Source organism: Leopardus geoffroyi, chromosome C3 (assembly GCF_018350155.1).
Source record: "Leopardus geoffroyi isolate Oge1 chromosome C3, O.geoffroyi_Oge1_pat1.0, whole genome shotgun sequence".
NCBI classification, from domain to species: domain Eukaryota; kingdom Metazoa; phylum Chordata; class Mammalia; order Carnivora; family Felidae; genus Leopardus; species Leopardus geoffroyi.
The window spans coordinates 33,825,781-33,843,389 of NC_059338.1; the positions used below are offsets into that span (position 1 = coordinate 33,825,781).

Genomic DNA, 17,609 nt, shown 5'->3' on the forward strand with positions numbered 1-17,609 from the left:
CGACTGTTATTATATAGAGGGATCTTTGAAGCGAGAGGAGGAAACATGTCCAGTAAATCTGTCACCTTTAACCAGAAATTAGGTTCCTTTTAAAATAAAAGTAATGAGAAGAAAAAGGACTAATGTTTATCGAACCCTAACCAAAGGCCAGGCACTAGTCTGAAAGCTTCACATGTATCCTTTTCTTAATCTACACAACCACCCTATGAGGCAAGCGACTCTTGCTTTTTTCCTACTTTACAGGTGAGAAAACAGAGAGATGGGGACAGTAAATCACTGCCAGAGATCTCAGGGATAAACAAGGAGTGGAAGCAGGATATAAATACAGGTGATCTGACTCGAGGAGCACTGTCCCTAATCGTCATGTGACATTAGATACATGATAGATAGATAGATAGATAGATAGATAGATAGATAGATGATAGATAGATGATAGATAGATTGATAGATGATAGATAGATAGATGATGGATAGATTGATAGATGATAGATGATAGCTGATATAGATAGATGATAGATTGATAGATGATAGATGATATAGATAGATGATAGATTGATAGATGATAGACAGATGATAGATGATATAGATAGATGATTGATAGATGACAGATGATAGATGATATAGATAGATGATAGATTGATAGATGATAGATGATATAGATAGATGATAGATTGATAGATGATAGACAGATGATAGATGATATAGATAGATGATTGATAGATGACAGATGATAGATGATATAGATAGATGATATAGATAGATGATTGATAGATGATAGATAAACAGTCATTCAACCTGAAGGTCCTATAATCAATGGTGGTAGATGAAAGACCAAAATCTGTGTTCTAAGCTGAAAGAGTGAAAATCCACTCAGAGCGAAAAATAAACAGCAACCCTGTCCTTCATCAGGTTGGCAGGACAAACACAGATAAAAACTAGCTGGAAGATTAGCAAGAAACACTGTTTCCCCAAAGTTATGCAGCACATTGGAAATGTCATAAAGAATACAGCCCCCCTGTTTGAGTGACCACTTTTGTCTTCCTGGTGATGCTCCCAAACTCGCTTTGCCGGGATACCCAACTGGTAAATGGCCCTTGTCTCGTGACAGCACTCAATCCCTAGGTAATTTCCACATATCTTAATCCTGCACTGGCAACAGCAATCAGTTCGGAACAGAACCTCACTTCCCTGAGACTGTCCTCAAAATTCTTCGGCAGGAACCCAAACCTCACAAAAGACACGTCCCCTCTTTCCTCTTATCGAACCTCATTCTCCACTTCCTCTGGAATACCCTCCCTCACCGCACTGAATCAATAAATGTGACTTTCTCTTGGCTAATTAGGTTTCAGTATATAGGTATGTGTGTTCTTAGAGATTCATTCCTTTGGCTTTAAATGCAGGAGCTTTCTGTGGCATCAGAGCCCCCGACGGGGTCAGATGTGGAAAACCTTATGAAAACCTTGGGAAAGAGGGGTGCCCTTGAAAGGAAGAGAGGTCAGGACTTGGAAGGCACATCTAGCTACTTTGCATTCTGTGCTCGGGTTGGCTTAGTCTTTCCTCTTGCCTGGTCTCTGGGCACTGACTCCTTCCAGGAAGGTCTCAGTTTTAGGAGTCAGTTTCAATCCTGCCTGGGGCGCTTACTTGCAACTGCTATTTCTGAGCTGATAACTATCTCCACCCTACCCCTTCCCTAGGAAGGACCTACTTCAGTCAGGTGGAGCTTCCTCATAAGCGTCTTAGCTGAGAGAGAGGATACCTAGCCCTCATGCCCAGTCCATGGTGGAGAGTTCCCCAATCCCGGGCTGCATAACTGTGAGAGGGGCTGAGCCCCTGTCCCAGCCTTGACTGTGTTGGGGTTAGGGCCAAGAGGGCAAGTGGAGTAGGAAATATCACTACTTTTGGAGCTCTGGAAAAAAAAAAAAAAAACCACCAGAGCTGGAAAAAAAAAAAAACAACCCACCAGATTCCTTTTGGAGTAAAAGGGCCTTGGGGCTAAGGGGCGCCTGGGTGGCTCAGTCAGTTAAGTGTCAGACTCTTGATCTCGGCTTAGGTCCTAATCTCGGGGTTTGTGAGTCTGAGCCCTGCAGACTGCCCTGAGCCTGCTTGGGATTCTCTCTCTCCCTCTCCCTCTGCCCCTCCCCCACCCATGGTGCTCTCTCCTTCCCTCCCTCCTTCTCTCTCTCTCTCTCCCTCTCTCTTTCTCAAAATAAACATTTAAAACAAAGGATCCTCAGGGCCTTGACGGCTATAGATGAGTCCCCGTGGACATAAGGTCATCTTTATTGTTGTTGTTACTGATATTATTGATGCTTTTTACACTGGTATTATATTTTTAATTTGTATTGTATTGCATTTTTCCGAGTACCTTCACACTGGTTTTTCTCCCGGTTACATGTACACAGTACGGGCGGTCCATCCCTCATTTTACAGTTGAAGAAACGGAAGCCCAGAGAAGCTGTGGCTACTTGCCTATGTCGGTGACAAAGCAGGGGTCTAAAACCACAATCCCCTGCCCCCAGTCAACGGTCCATCCAATTTCTTCTGACAGACTAGCAGGACACTGAGCAGAGAGTGTTGGGAGAATCGCCTGAGCCTGGGGTGTGTGAGCCGTGGAGATGCCCGGAGTCTAGGCCATCAGTTCTCAGGGGGCAGAACTACAGACTCCAGAAACGGGTTCCTATTTCCACATCTCCAAGCCAGAACCTATCTATTAATGCCACCTCCGGAAGCCGCCCAGCCCACATGAGAGTGGGGCCGTGCCCTGGGCTCAGATTATATAAGTGGAGTCTGGGCAGCTGCCAGCTGTCAGGACCGGAAGGGGTGGAGGAGGGCCCTGCCTCTGCTCTGGCCTCCCCAGGGTGAGTGTGGCCACAAGAATGCAGAGAAGGGCCCCGAGCCAGGCCAGGTAGGTCTTTGCCTTGCAGCCAGCTCTGCACTGACAGGTTCAAACCAGTCTGTGGCTTAGCCCACACTTCAGGAATGGGGGGAAGTGGGGGGCGATTCTTCTTCTTCTCCTCCCCGCCCTAAACTAACTAGGCTGTCCAGGAAGAGGGTGGACAAGGCAAGAGGCGATGGTTTGGGGAAATATGTGCTTCAGGAAGGAGACAGTGCCTGGGACTGGAGGCCCCTTCTGCTCTTCTGAGCACTGGCCCCTGAAGTCAGGTTTTAGACCCACAGACACTGCGGAGTCTTTATTGGGAGCGTTCCAGGCCTCGGTGTCTCTTTCACTCAGTTCGACCCCCCGAATCGACTTTTAGCTTTTTATCCATTCTGCCTATAGCACCCGGAGTGAGTTTCAAAACACAAATCTAACCAGGTCGCCCCCCTGGTCTCCCATCGTGCATCAAGTCCAGATTCCTCAGCATGGCCAGCCAGGCTCTGCTCTAGAACAGCCTACCTTCAGCCTCACCGTGCCCCTCTCTCCTCACTGCTAACCAAGCTAGGCTCAAGTTCCCGGAGAGGGCTGTGTGCTCTCCTCCCTCAGGATCTTTGCACCTGCGATTTATGCTGCCTGGAAGGCCCACTGTCTCCACCCCTCAGCCCTTTCCCCTTTCTCTTCCCACTTATATACCTCAGATCCCTCGGATGTGAGCTCATTGCCTTCTTCAGAGAACTCTACCCCAATACTGTACCCCTTACGGTCCCCTTACATGCTCCAAAAATACTCCTTATGACAATTGTCGCTATTCATTTAATGTCTATCTCAGCCTTTGCTGGACTGAATTGAATGCTCCAGGAGGACAGGGAACCCGTCCTACTCACTACTGTATCTTCAGCACTGTCTGGGGGTGAGTCAATTACATTCAGTTTATTGAGAACCTAATAGTCAGATTCAGCAAAGACTTGTGAGTACTGGACCTAGGATTTGGACCCAGGCCCGGAGGCGTGAGCCCAGAGCGCATCGCCTGTTCCCACTGGGCTCTGCCGGCCAGTGGGAATCTCAGAGAGGTACTGAGACCTTGGTCTGCCCTGGAGGAACAGATTGTAAAGTTGATAAGAAAAAGATACAGACACAGGAAACAACCGGAAGCCATACGTGCCTCTGTGATTTGGTACCAAAGAAACTGATACGAACAGTAAATGAAATCGGAAATCAGAGAAGGGAGAGATCCCCAGGGGAGTGACGGATGCCTGCAGCGATGGAGAGGCGGGAAAGGGCATTCCAGGAGGCGAGACAGCAGAAGAAGTGAAGACAGGAGCAAGTCGGCACGGACGGGAACCCCCCAACCAGACTGCGCACGCTCCTGAGGGGTAAGAGAGGAAGCATGAAGAGGAGAGGCGGTGTCTGTAGCCGAGGGTCCTGCGTGGCAGACAGAGAAGTGGCCGCACTGGCGACGGGAAGTCATTTGAGGTTTGGGATGCAGAGGACAGCCTGAGGCTAGTGGAGCTCCATAAGGATCATCTGGGAGTGGTATGCAAATGAACTTCAGCAGGAGTGCCTGAGTGGCCCAGTACGTTAAGTGTCCATTTCTTGACGTCATCGGCTCAGGCTGAACCCCGCGTCGGGATCTGTGTTAACAGTGTAGAGCCTGCTTGGGATTCTCTCTCTCTCTCTCTCTCTCTCTCTCTCTCAAAAGAAATAAATCAACATAAGAAAATGAACTTCAACAAAGCAGAAAGAAGAAAAGGCAGGGAGGAGGGATGGACAGGTGGAAGAAGGAAGAGAGGTAGCCTTTGCTGAGCGCCTAGCAGGCCTTTTATAAAAGAAACCTCATCTGGGGCGCCTGGGTGGCTCGGTCGGTTAAGCGGCCGACTTCGGCTCAGGTCATGATTTCGCGGTCCGTGAGTTCGAGCCCCGCGTCGGGCTCTGTGCTGACAGCTCAGAGCCTGGAGCCTGTTTCCGATTCTGTGTCTCCCTTTCTCTGACCCTCCCCCGTTCATGCTTTGTCTCTCTCTGTCTCAAAAATAAATAAACGTTAAAAAAAAAAAAATTAAAAGATACCTCATGTAATCCTGTCAACAGCCCCAAATGGTGTGTACGTTTCTCCCTGTTTTGCAGATAAAGAGGCTGGAGTGTAAAGATGTAAAGTGACCTGCCTAGGGCTGCGTAGCCAGAGAGGAACCAGAACGAACGCTTGGGTGTTCGCCTCCCAGGCAAGCAAGCTTTCCTCTGTATCACAGGGAAGTGGGTGTCACCTGACAGCCCAGTTAGGAGACTGTTCAAGCAGGGAGGTCGCAGGCTGATTGATGGCTTTGGGTATAAAGAGACTTTCCTGAGCTCAGACGAGTCTGCCTGTCTCTGGGACCTGGCTCTAAAACATGCCCTGAGAGCCAGCAATGAGATCAGGGGCAGCACAAGGCCGGTCCCGGGAGAAGTGTCTAGGGTGGGACCACACGGCAAGTTGAATCCAAAGTAAAGTCTCGGGAGATGCAGTTACAGCCCAAGAGTCCCCCTGGCCGGGGAGTCGGGGTAACTGGGTTCTAGTCCCGGAAGCCCCACTTTGAGACTTTGGGTCGGGGACTCAATCCCTTCATCCAACAGACGAGCTTCTTCGTCTGTAAACCATAATTACACATCTCAACTTCCTCTTCTGTGTTTTGACATCCGAACGATCTTATGACTGTGGGCATGTTTTGTCCCCCGAGAAACGCTGGGCTGGTGGAAGGGGTGGTTGTCAGAGATCCGGAGGAGATGGGCAGGATGTCCCAGGGCCCCGTGGACCCTCTCGGGGCGGGTGCCCTGAACTGGTTTGTCATGAACCATTTCTCCCTCTGACCTATCGCTTCCGATCAATCCATTGCTCATGTAAGCACCCACCCTGTTTAAATCACTGCGCTGGCCAAGCATCGTTCCAATCCTCTCGGCACCCGTCTTTCACTTTTTCCTCTTGCTGTTGAATCAAATGAGGTCGTCAGACTAAGCCATTGCGCTGTTGGTAAACAGTGAGTTACCTACACCCAAATACTGAGACATAGTAAAATGTTTCTTTTGCATTTTCCGCAGCCCGTCTCCCTACTCCAATAAATTCACCATCTGTGGCACGTTTGGGTTATAAATGGCAGGTATAGCTCACCAGCGTCAGTCACAGGATGAAGAAAAGGGAAGCAAAGTGCTTACTGGTTTTCACTGCTGGTTACGTTTAAAACACGTTGCATTTTATGTGAGTGGACGAGGGAGCCTACCTATTGACCGACGCAGTGCCTTGCAAATGTATCTTTCACCGCAAATACATCGCAGGGGGGATGGGTATTTTCATTCATTTGTGCCAGAACCTCCAAAGAAAAATAAAATGCCAGTATGTTGCTCAAGCGCACACAATTCTTACAAAACAAAACTACTGTAAAATGTCTGCATGCAGCAGACCCATCGCAGTAGCCTAAGGAAACAGTGCTCCCAGGTGTCTTTGTGGATACATGTCTCTACAAGCACGCTTGCTGTCTTTTGTCTGTGCACATCTGCTTGGCTCTGAACACTTTGAAGGTGCCGGGGCGGGGGGGGGGGCCCTCTGAAGATCAGGGTCAGAGAGGCCAGCCTGGGAGGATCCCGGTTTCGGACCCCAGGCCTACAATCCAGAGAAACAAAGAAAAAGAGGCAGATGTCCATAGAAAGACAGGCCCAAAGGAAGATAGCAAGGGACATTACCCGGAGCTCAAAGAGTTTTTGGCTTTACTGAAAATGAGACCTACTGTAGGGAAGCATCCTAGATGTCCTTGACTCTTTCGCATCACATTAGCCCAGTTTGTATGATCAGTTTGTTTGGGAATATTCTCCGCTCCCTGAAGGCAGGGGGTTGGGGACAGGATGGGAGAGGATGGGGGTCCCCAGACGTTTGGGCAAGTGGCCTTTGAGTAAGTCCACCCTGCACTCCTGTCTGCTGGCAATCCGTTCATTTATTCATCCGACACCTGTAAGAGGCCGGGCATGCCGGGAGTCGGGCGAACAGAGAACAGAACCCAGTCCCCTCATGTTCTGCGATAAAGCCGCAGAACTAGAACTCCTGCCGGCCACACCAGTCTGTGGCTGGACTCCAATAAGGGAGTTGAGCTCTGATGGCTCTTGTATTCTCTTATTGAAGAGTTCTGCCTTTCTTACACTTTCCTATCAAATTCTTGGGAAATAATTCCAGCCGTGGCGCAGCTAAACCACGGGGGATATGCGGATGGTCTCCATCTGGCTTGGGACCCCTGGAGGACAGGGGGGCGTCAGAAGCCTGGCATGGGGGGGTGGTGGCCATTCTATCAGACCAGTGCAGGAGTCAAGTGAGGAGACTGGACTGCTGACATGTGGTGGCCTGGCGTCTTCGGTCTCCTGGGTCTTCTTGTACCTCTGAGTGTTAGGAAGATGCTTTGTTCAACGGCGGGGAGCAGCCCAGAGGGTTGGGGCCTGGACGAGAGAATGCTGAAGGACATCCAAGAACCTCGGACCCCCTCAGCCTTCAGAGGGGCCATCCCTCGTCAGCACCAGGCTCTCCCACCTTGCATCTGGGTCGGCATGGCTCTGCATGGTGCCCAGCTCAATCTGTTGACTGCCTTGCTTCTTCTCTCCTCCCCATCAAACTCCGTCCTCCTCAGGCAATTCACGTGCCCTCTCCTCATGCACGGGCCTGCAAGATGGGGCCAGTCAGCCTGCCTTCTTGAAATCCTGCTGGAATAATGAAGGACACAAAGCGGCACCCATTTCTGTCCATTATGGGAGAGCACCCAGCCTTCTGAGGCCCTTCCTTCTCCCTCCACAAGCTCACCTCACTTGCTCCCCTACTCCTTTCCGTCCTCAGCCTGGGAAGAGAATGGCAAGAATCCTTCCTCCCTGTTGAACCGGTTTGTCTCCTTTCTTCTCCCTTCCCCAGAGCCCAGGTCTCATTAAGCCCAGATTCCTCTGTGTGTGTTGAGGGGAGGGGGCACAGGGCAGGGTGGAGCTAAGGGGGCTGGCACTGATGCTAAAGGGCAGAGAGGGGGATGCATTTATTTGTTCATATAGGACTTCACTTTTAGCAGACTGAGCTTTCCATGGTGGCTATCTCATGTCCTGGTCCCCACCCAGCAGCTTTAACCCCGTCTTTATGAATCTAATTCCAATATGGCGGCAGGGGGAGGCGGTCTCCACACTACCAAGATATTTTTGGACACTGGCTGGCTGGCTGTTTTACAATTCAACTCAATTCTGACCAGGCCTCCCCGGAGACAGAGTCAGATCCCACAGGTTAAGGGCTCAGTCTCCAAGACTCCCCGACTTCACATGCTAATCACTAGGCCAGGTTGTCCCCTGTGCCTCTGACCAATCAGCTTTAAGTCAGAGGTTCCCACAACCCTCCCTGTCTCCATGTTCGCAACCCATTAGCTCTCTAAACCCCATCCTTTTTTGGTTTTGTTTTTAACGGAAGCTTCATTGCATAGTCACAGTTTATTAATTCACTGGCCAAGGGTGACTGGACTCATCCTCCAGCCCCCACTCCTCACGGGCGGGTGGGGGGCGGGTAAGGTGGGGTCTTCAGGTAAACAACTCCCATCCTTAGGTGACCTAGGGATATTCCAAAAGTTGCCTCATTAACACAACAAGAGAAACTTTTATGATTCTCACCATTTAGGAAATTCCAAAGGTCTTAGGAGCTCTGTGTGAGGGCCCAAGATACATTTCTTATTACCTCTCACAGTCCCACCTGCCCCTAGCTCCTTCTCTCCACGGTCTCCATAAAATCCAAATGATCCACACAAAGGCTGCTAATCTGTGAGCCCAGTCCCAGCTTCCCTCCTAACCAGCCCCCCTGGATGACTCCTAAGGGCCCGCACTCTGTTTCCCTGCAGAGCCGCACTATAGCTTAGTGTTTTCTTCCCCGCTTTGCTTTGGAAAGGTGAGTAGCTGAGACAACAGACTCACCAGGGAACTGGCACATCACAGAGGAGGTGGCTCTCTAGAAATGCAAGCTCAGGGACACAGGACTCCGGCATCATCGAGCTGTGGCCCTTCCCCCCACCCCCACCCCCCGCAGTGGAGGCAAGTCCCAGCTCCCTCCACGTGGCTACCTGGCCCCGCTCCCATCTCCGTCGGAACAAGCCCAGAATTCCTGGGTGTGAGGAGGGCCTTATCAGACGAGGCGACTAGAAGCGTGATTGCCAGGCCAGGGTCCAAACTGCAGGGTCTATACCACAGCCACCACAGCCACGGCGTCTGAAAGGACAAGGGGGGTGGGGGGGGGCTCACTAACCGCAGCTTCCTGCTCCCCCTCTTCCTGAATGCAATCCAAGCTCACTCGCAGAGCAGAGCGGAGGCGTCTGCCTAGGCCAGGGTCTTATCAAAGGGCCTTTTGTCTCCCTGAGCTAAACATTGACTCATTGTTAACTTTCTGCCCAGACTTTTCCAGAGGTGGGAGGCGGCCCAGAGCCTCGGGTCTGCCCGTGGCCTAGAATGCAGTGGTGCCAGAGAAAGAGAGCAGCCCTGCTCTGGGAGGGGGCAGACCCTGGGGCAGGCCTATGCGGTGGCTTTGCTCAGGGCTTCCCGCCCAGGGATGACGGGGGATTTAGCAGGACGACTGGACGCAGGGTTACCTTTCTTCAAGATGAGGCATTCTTCCACCTTTTCCTTCCTGCCTTCTAAACTCAAGCCTGTTAAAGAATTCCCTCTGCTGGCTTCTCAGATGAAGCACTTTATCCTTTAAAGAAGGGGATCAACATCCTCTGATCTGTCAACACTTCCACATCCCCTCGGCGGTTACGTACCTCCCCTGAGTCATGCCCATTTGCCCTCTTTCTGTGGTGCTTTCTGTCGGCCTGCTTGGCCCTCGCGTTGGAACGCTTTCTGAGGGCATCGTCTAGGTCTCCCCCATTAGACTGGAAACTCCCTTCTTTGCAACTCGAAGCCTGAATACAAGCAGTCATGTTCTGCACATGTTTGTTGAATACTGATTCTATGGGACGCCTGGGTGGCTCAGTCGGTTGAGCGTCCGACTTCGGCTCAGGTCATGATCTCGCGGTCCGTGAGTTCGAGCCCCGCGTCAGGCTCTGGGCTGACAGCTCAGAGCCTGGAGCCTGTTTCGGATTCTGTGTCTCCCTCTCTCTCTGCCCCTCCCCTGCTCATGCCCTGTCTCTCTCTGTCTCAAAAATAAGTAAAAACATTAAGAAAAAAATTTTTTAAATACTGATTCTAGCCTCAGCTCTCCCGCAGACAGTGTTTGAAAGGTCTATGTGGAAAGTCTCTCTCTCTCTCTCTCTCTCTCTCTCTCTCTCTCTCTGTCTCCCTCCCTTCCTCTCGGGATTGGACATAAGCTGCAGGTTATTTCATGTAGATTAACCACCCACTGCTGACTATAGTTACGGCATTGACTATAGTAAATGACACAAAATGAGTTGAGTTAGATTCCTCCCCAAGCCTCGAAGGCAATTATGTGTCTCAGGAAAGGGTTAATCGCCTCCTCTCCACCCAGAGACACACCCCCAAAAGTCATTAAGTGAGAAGTGATAACTTCAGAAGGAAGAATCTCCTCCCAGCCTGTGTTCAGCTGTGCGGGGGGCGGGGCAGGCTCCTTTAACACTGATGCCACTTGAGAAGGACCCCAGCCTGGGCCCACATGGAGGCCCCGGGGCACTAACATGCCAGTCAGCTCCTTCCCCCACGCCCAGCATTTTCTACTAGATGCAAAGCTCTGACACAGCCTCAGTGTGTCACAGGGCATGCCTCCTTTCTGCTAGCCTGCCTTCCATCCCTCCCCGCTTCTGTCCAGGGGCCGAGAGGACCCTGGAAGGCAGTGTTAGCGTTCCGCTGACCCAGACCATTTCCAGAATGTGCCTTTTCTGCCCTCTTAAGCATATAGTCCCACTCCTCAGTGCTTGGAGGGTGTATGTTCCAGTTCCCTTCAGGTACCAAGAGCAGCTTCAAGAAGTCAGGATGCCGGAGCGGTGCCCTCGGGTTCTGGGAATGAGCAAGGGTGTGAGCACGAGTTCGTTTATTCGACTGGAAAAGGGGGGCAGTGGCTTTTGCAGAACAAATGTTTTCTGCTTGGGTGTGTTTACATAGTAGCTGTATGCTGGTGAGAGAGGGGGCCTCGGGCACAACACCAGGGGTGAGGACAGCCCCACGTGCTCCCCAACCTGGACTGACCCAATGCCACCTTCCTTTCTCTGCACACTCACGCTTTCCTCAAGAGTACATGGGTCTGACCTCACCCGACTTCAGTATCAACACGCGTTCTTTTCTGTCATTGTTCCGAATGCAGTTTACTTCTCATCCCTACCTACGATGGCTGATGGCTATTTTAGACCTTTTGTCTTAGCAAGGGCCTGCCCCTTCGCCTACTTCTCTTGCCATCAGCGGTTGACATTCAGAGGGAAAATATTACCCATTAAGAGGAACTCCTTCCATTTATCAACCTCTACCCATAAAGTTGGGCGTTTTTTTTTTTTTCTTTCAATCTTTATTTCTTTTTGAGAGAGAGAGAGAGAGAGAGTGAGCAGGGGAGGAGCAGAGGGAGAGGGAAATACAGAATCTGAAGCAGGCTCCAGGCTCTGGGCTGTCGACACAAAGAGTCCAACGCAGGGCTCGAACCCACGGACTGTGAGATCACGACCTCAGACGAAGTCGGACGCTTAACTGACTGAGCCACCCAGAGGTCCCCCCCCGCCCCCCCCTTTTTTTTCTTTTTACATCTCTCCATGCTTTGCTTCTTCTCCCCTGACCTGGAAAAGAAGGTGCTGACCCTTCTTCCTAAGAATTCATTCTTGTTCACTAGATTGCATCCCTTCTTTCCTTCAAGAACCTTGCTTTATAATGATCACCTTTCCTATATGTTTTTTTTTTCCTTCGTAGACTCCTCAGTGTATGATCATGCTCAAATGTTTTCCATCCCGAAGCAAAACCAAAACGAAAACAGAACAATCCTCCTTGACCCTGATGACCTATCAATTTCTCTAGCTTCCTTTCACCTTACAGCTAAGCTTAAATTGCATTCACTGTCTCACGTCCACGTACTGCACACAGTGCTCCTGGGTTAGCTTTCCACATGCAAATCTCCACCGGAATTGCTTTTGCTGAGATTAATGGGGACGTCCAAATTTCCGCATCCAATGGAAACGTTTTATTTATTGTCATATTTGACGTATCTGGGGCATTTGATACTGTTGACCATGTATCCTTCTAAAAACTCTTTTAATTAGCTTTCAAAGTCTCTCTTTCTCTCTCTGTCTCTGTCTCTCTCTCCTATCTTTCAGAGAACACCTTCCATATGTTATTGTTTTTTTTAAACGTTTATTTATTTTTGATACAGAGAGAGACAGAGCATGATCGGGGGAGGGTCAGAGAGAGAGGGAGACGCAGAATCTGAAACAGGCTCCAGGCTCTGAGCAGTCAGCACAGAGCCCGACGCGGGACTCGAACTCATGGACCGCGAGATCATGACCTGAGCCCAAGTAGGACGCTTAACCGACTGAGCCACCCAGGCATCCCCCTTCCATATGTTTATTAAACAAGCATTTGTCAAATGCTCACTATGGGCCAAGCATTCTTCTACAAGATGGGCAAAGCCCTTGTTTTCACAGAGCTTACTTTTGGTTGAGGGAAAGAGATGGCAAATAAAATAAGTAAACAAAATAGGAGATAGTGGTGAGTACAATGCAGAGAACTAAAGGGTGGAACTCTAAAGGAAAAGGTTGAGGGTCATCTTTAGATGGAGTATCAGTAAAGCCTTCTCTGAAGATCTAAAATTTAATCAGAGACTTGAAAGATAAGGAACCAGCCATGTAAAGATGAGGCGAAAAGAATTCTAGCAGAAGGAACAGCCAAGGCAAAGTCCAGAGCTGGGTCAAACTCCATGTGTTTAAAGAACATGCAGACATATTCCTGCATAAAGCCCTGCGACCCAAGAGGATGAGGTGGCAAAGACATAGGAGAAGGAGGTAGCATCCGGAATACAAGAGGAGAAAGGGTTTCAAAAAGAAGGGAGTTGTCCGTGAGAAGGACTGCTCAGAGACAGAATAAGATGAAATCAAGGGGGACCATGAGATCTGCCAACATGGACACCACTGCTGACATTCGCAAGTGCAGTCGTGGGGGCATGGTAGACACGGACGCGTCTTTGAAGGGGTGGAGGTGTGAGCGTGGGGTGAGAAAGGAGAACCCAGGACTATCTCAAAGAACATTCCCACAGGAAAAGCAGAGAGATTACAATCACATTTGATTGTCTTTCCCTCCAGCTAGAACGTGAGCTCCTTTCTAAACTGGATTTGTCTTCCCAGTATTGGGTAGAGGGTTGGAACTCAGGAAATTGGACAATGAATGAATGAATGAATGAATGAATGGACGAACTGAAACCAGAGACCTTGATTCTATCTCCAGGTCTTCTAACCTCACGAGCTCTCGCAAACTCATTTTCTTCCTACGTAAAGCGAGAGTAATAATTCTACCTTTGCCAAGATCACAGGGCTGTCTGGTGTTCAAATGAAGTTATTCGTTTATGGTAGCTTTGTAGTGGCAGAAACAGCACTAGCCTTGCTGACAGGCAGATGCGAATTCAACTAATTACCAACTTATGAACCTGGGCAAGGTAAGTCACCTGTCTGAGCCTCAGTTTCCTTAATGGGAGGTTGTATACAAATGTGTGGGGCTGTCATGAGAATAAGTTAGATGTTGGAGGTGAGAATGTCTGACTCATAACAGGGGCTCAATAAATGTTAGTTGAAGTGGAGGGGAGAGGAGGAGTTCATCAGCCTTGGTGGGGTCCCCCCGGGGTGCCCGGTGCCTGGGGGAGAGCTCTAGTCCGAATGCTGCCGGGCAGCAAAGCCACAGAGCTCTGTCTCCTTTCCTTGTGCAGGATGACCCATGCAGAACCGCTCTGGGTCTCCGTCCCAGCGTGGAGGAAGTAGGAAGAGAAACCGACATCGGCACAGTCCTTGTGCTTCCCCAAATATGCATCTCATGTATGTCTCAAAATAACCCTGTGCATCCAGAACGTAGCAGAGATGTGACATGACTTGCTCAAGGGCACATGGCCGTCACGCGATGGCACAATCGGGTCTCGCTGCTCCATATCCTGAGGACTTTCCCTGCTTCCTCTCTTCCAAGACTGAAGGAGAAGAAATCAAAGGTTTGAGCACCTAAGGAATGAGGAAGCCTTGATCACGGTAACCTATGCTGCCAGGAGCCTGAGAAGGGGCATGAAGAGGGGGAGACAGCTCACGGGGGGCTCAGGAGAAAGATCACTAGCATGGGTGACAGGTGAGCAGGAAGCCAAAACCAGCCCCAGCCTCCAATAGCTGACAGTCACTTTTTTGAGATGAACCCCAGAGAAGGGGGTGGGCTGTCTGCCTCCCATGCAGCTCAGGTGCCCACCCAGAAGGCTCTTCCTTGCCCCTGTGCCCAATCTTCCTGGGCCCAAATTCCTGCCATGTAGTCACTCACCGGTTAAGTTCAACAGTAGAGACGATGCCTCCAGATGCTGTTGAATGTGCATCATCCTATCCTGATGTGACAGGCAAGCAGAGCAGAGAGGCCACAGGAGTGGACTCTTAAGAGATCTTTCCGACCGGAACGTCTCCTGAAGTTGGACCATGTTCACCTCCTTGAGAGGATACTGGAGGAAGGACACTTTTAGGAAGTGTGCACAACAGCCAGAGTTCAAGACCGGACACGACTTGAGTGACTTAGGGCAGCTCTCTTGATCTGTTTCTGCCGCCGTTTCCCCTCTACTAGGGGGAAGGATTAAACAGGATAGTGTGGGTAAAGTGCCTACCTCCGTGTCCTGTACATATTTAACTTCAGTAAATGTTGCCTATCGTTATAACTCTCAAGATGAGCCCCAATGTCTGACTCCAGAGTCTACCCTTTTACCCTGTGCTCTGCTGCCTTTCAGGGACATGAGTATGTTCCTGGGGATTTAGGATGAGGTTCTCCATCTCTGGTTAGGAGGTTCCTCTGTATAGTCCCAGGCCCCAGGTGGAGACGATGTCCACACCTTTGCTTGTCAAGCCTGACTACCCAAAGGACCACTGGGTCCATGGTTACCGACCACCATGCAAGTTGCAATATGAACAGGGCATATCCAGAGACAGTGAAAAGGTGCACCTCAGGGGCCGCTGGGTAGTTCAGTTGGTTAAGCGTCCAACTTCAGTTGAGGTCATGATCTCGCGGTTTGTGAGTTCGAGCCCCATATCGGGCTCTCTGCTGTCAGCACAGAGCCCGCTTCAGATCCTCTGTCTCCCTCTCTCTCTCTCTCTCTCTCTCTGCACCTCCCCCACTCACACTCTTTCTCTGTCCCTCTCAAAAATAAACATAAAAAGACATCTTTCTTTAAACTTACTAATTTTAAACTTTAAAAAAGTTCCAGGGGCGCCTGGGTGGCGCATTCAGTTAAGCCCCCGACTCTTGATCTCAGCTCAGGTCATGATCTCAGGGTTTGTGGGTTCAGACCCCAAGTCGGGCTCCACAATGATGGTGTGGAGCCTGCTTGGGATTCTGTCTCTCTTTCTCTCTGCTCTCCCTCACTCGTGATGCTCTCTCTCTCTCTCTCTCTCAAAATAAACTTTAAAAAAAATTCCGAAAAGAGTTCAAAGAGTTCCCACATACTCTTCACCCAGCTTCCCCAAATGTTAGCATCTTACAGAAGTCCACTTATTAAAAGCAAACCGAGGGACTCCTGTGTGGCTCAGTCGGTTAAGCGACCGACTCGAGCTCAGGCCACGATCTTGCAGTTTGTGAGTTTGAGGCCCACTTTGGGCTCTGTGCTGACAGCTCAGAGCCTGGAGCCCACTATGAGTTCTGTGTCTCCCTCTCTCTCTCTGCCCCTCCTCTGCTCATGCTCTGTCTGTCTGTCTCAAAAATGAATAAACATTGGGGCACTTGGGTGGCTCAGTCGGTTAAGCATCCGAGTTCGGTTCAGGTCATGATCTCACAGTTCATGGGTTCGAGCCCCGCGTCGGGCTCTGGGCTGACAGCTCCAGAACTCGGAGCCTGCTTTGGATTCTGTGTCTCCCTCTCTCTCTCCCCCTCTGCCACTCATGCTCTGTCCCTGTCTCTCAAAAATAAACATTAAAACTTTTTTTTTAATGAATAAACCTTAAAAAAATATTTTTTTACACCAAATCAAGATGTCCTTTTCCAATGCAAGATCCAACCCAGAATTTTCACGGCATTTATTTGTCATGTCTCTTTTCCCTTCAATGTGCGATCGTGCCTTTGTCTTTAAATATCCTGGTGCCTTTCAAGAATCCTGGCCGATTATTTCTGCGGAATGTCTCTCAATTGGTATTTGATGTTTTCTCATGTTTAAGTTCAGATTGTGCGTTGCTGGCAAGAACACTGTGACATTGTGTCCTTTTTAGTGCAGTATAATAGGAGGCACTGGCTATCAACTACGCATCATAACCCGTGATGTTAACTCGGTTAACTTTGTTAAACTTGTATCTGCCACGTGTTTTCATCGCAAAGTCACTGCTCTTCCTGTTTCGACCAGTATGTATCTTACAGGTGGATACCTTGAGACTATGCAAAAATCCTACTTCCCATCATGCTTTCTTCCACTAAGTTTAGCATATATTAATGATTTTCACCTGTAACAATTATTATTGTGGTGGTTGCCAAGTTGTGATGTTCGTTTCCATCATTCCTTCAGCATTTATTTATTGGGATGCTACTGTACCAGAGTCATTTCTTAACCCCCATTTAATTATTTACTCAGTTATCTCTTTACATCACTATGGGATCGTATACATTTATTTTATTCTGTGGGTTACAGTCCATGACTGTTATTTATTGTGTTGCTCAGCGTAGCATATTTGGCTAGAGAGAGACCCTTTACGTTGGCTGTTCTGTCCTTTTGACATGCTTCCACCATTCTTTGAGACTTCCTTGTGTTTTTAAAATGTGTTATTATTTTTAAAAAATTTATTAATGTTTATTTATTTTTGAGAGACACAGACAGACAGACAGAGCGTGAGCAGGGGAGGAGCACAGAGAGAAAGGGAGACAAAGAATCTGACGCAGGCTCCAGGCTCTGAGCTGTCGGCCCAGAGCCCGACGTGGGGCTTGAACTCACGAACCATGAGATCGTGACTTGAGTTGAAGTCAGACACCAAACTGACTGTGCCACCCAGGTGCCCCAAAACTTCCTTGCTTTGGGCATCACGAGATGTCTGGGGCCCATCTTGTTCTTTCTCTGTTCTCGGCCTGAACTTTTTGAAGGACTACTGGACCCTATATTGTAAAATTATATTAAGAAGCCTGATGTGGGTGCTAGATATGTTCGTTGCGACTGGGGTGTTATTACTCCTAGGCCCTTTTGATGAATAGAACTAGGAAATATATGTATATATTATACACACACATCTGCATCTTTATCTATACTTACCTGTCTGTATATATATATTAAAAATCATGAGTTCATATTGATAACTCCAATTGTAATCTAAAATCACAGGGCTTTTTCTGGTCTTTCTCATTTTCTCATTTGTAACTCTCTTCTCCAACGGCAAGAAACCTAGTGCTTTCCTCCATAATAAAGTTACTTGTTTGCTCGATCCTGTAATACACATAAACGCAGAATGCTAGCCCATAAATGGGAAGTACATCGCCATCAGCTAGAATCTGTCTTTAGCCTTTGACATCATTGTGTGAACCGGACTAACACCATCTTGGACGAATGTGTCACGACGACTGCTTTGTGACCTGAAGCTTTGAGTACAGCCCCCAC

The 17,609-nt window shown here is 49.2% G+C and overlaps 1 long non-coding RNA gene across 2 annotated transcripts; it reads right to left on the reverse strand.

The window, feature by feature from the left end:
- Nucleotides 1-6,811: 6,811 nt before the first annotated feature.
- Nucleotides 6,812-9,108, reverse strand: LOC123586998. 2 transcript variants are annotated; one of them, XR_006707060.1, is made up of 3 exons: nucleotides 8,816-9,106; nucleotides 7,683-8,458; nucleotides 6,812-7,544 (listed from the first exon to the last, which is right to left on the reverse strand). It is a non-coding gene; the product is annotated as an uncharacterized LOC123586998 (long non-coding RNA). The 2 variants fall into 2 exon arrangements; XR_006707059.1 differs by having other exon boundaries at nucleotides 6,812-8,458; nucleotides 8,816-9,108.
- Between the last annotated feature and the right edge of the window lie 8,501 nt (nucleotides 9,109-17,609).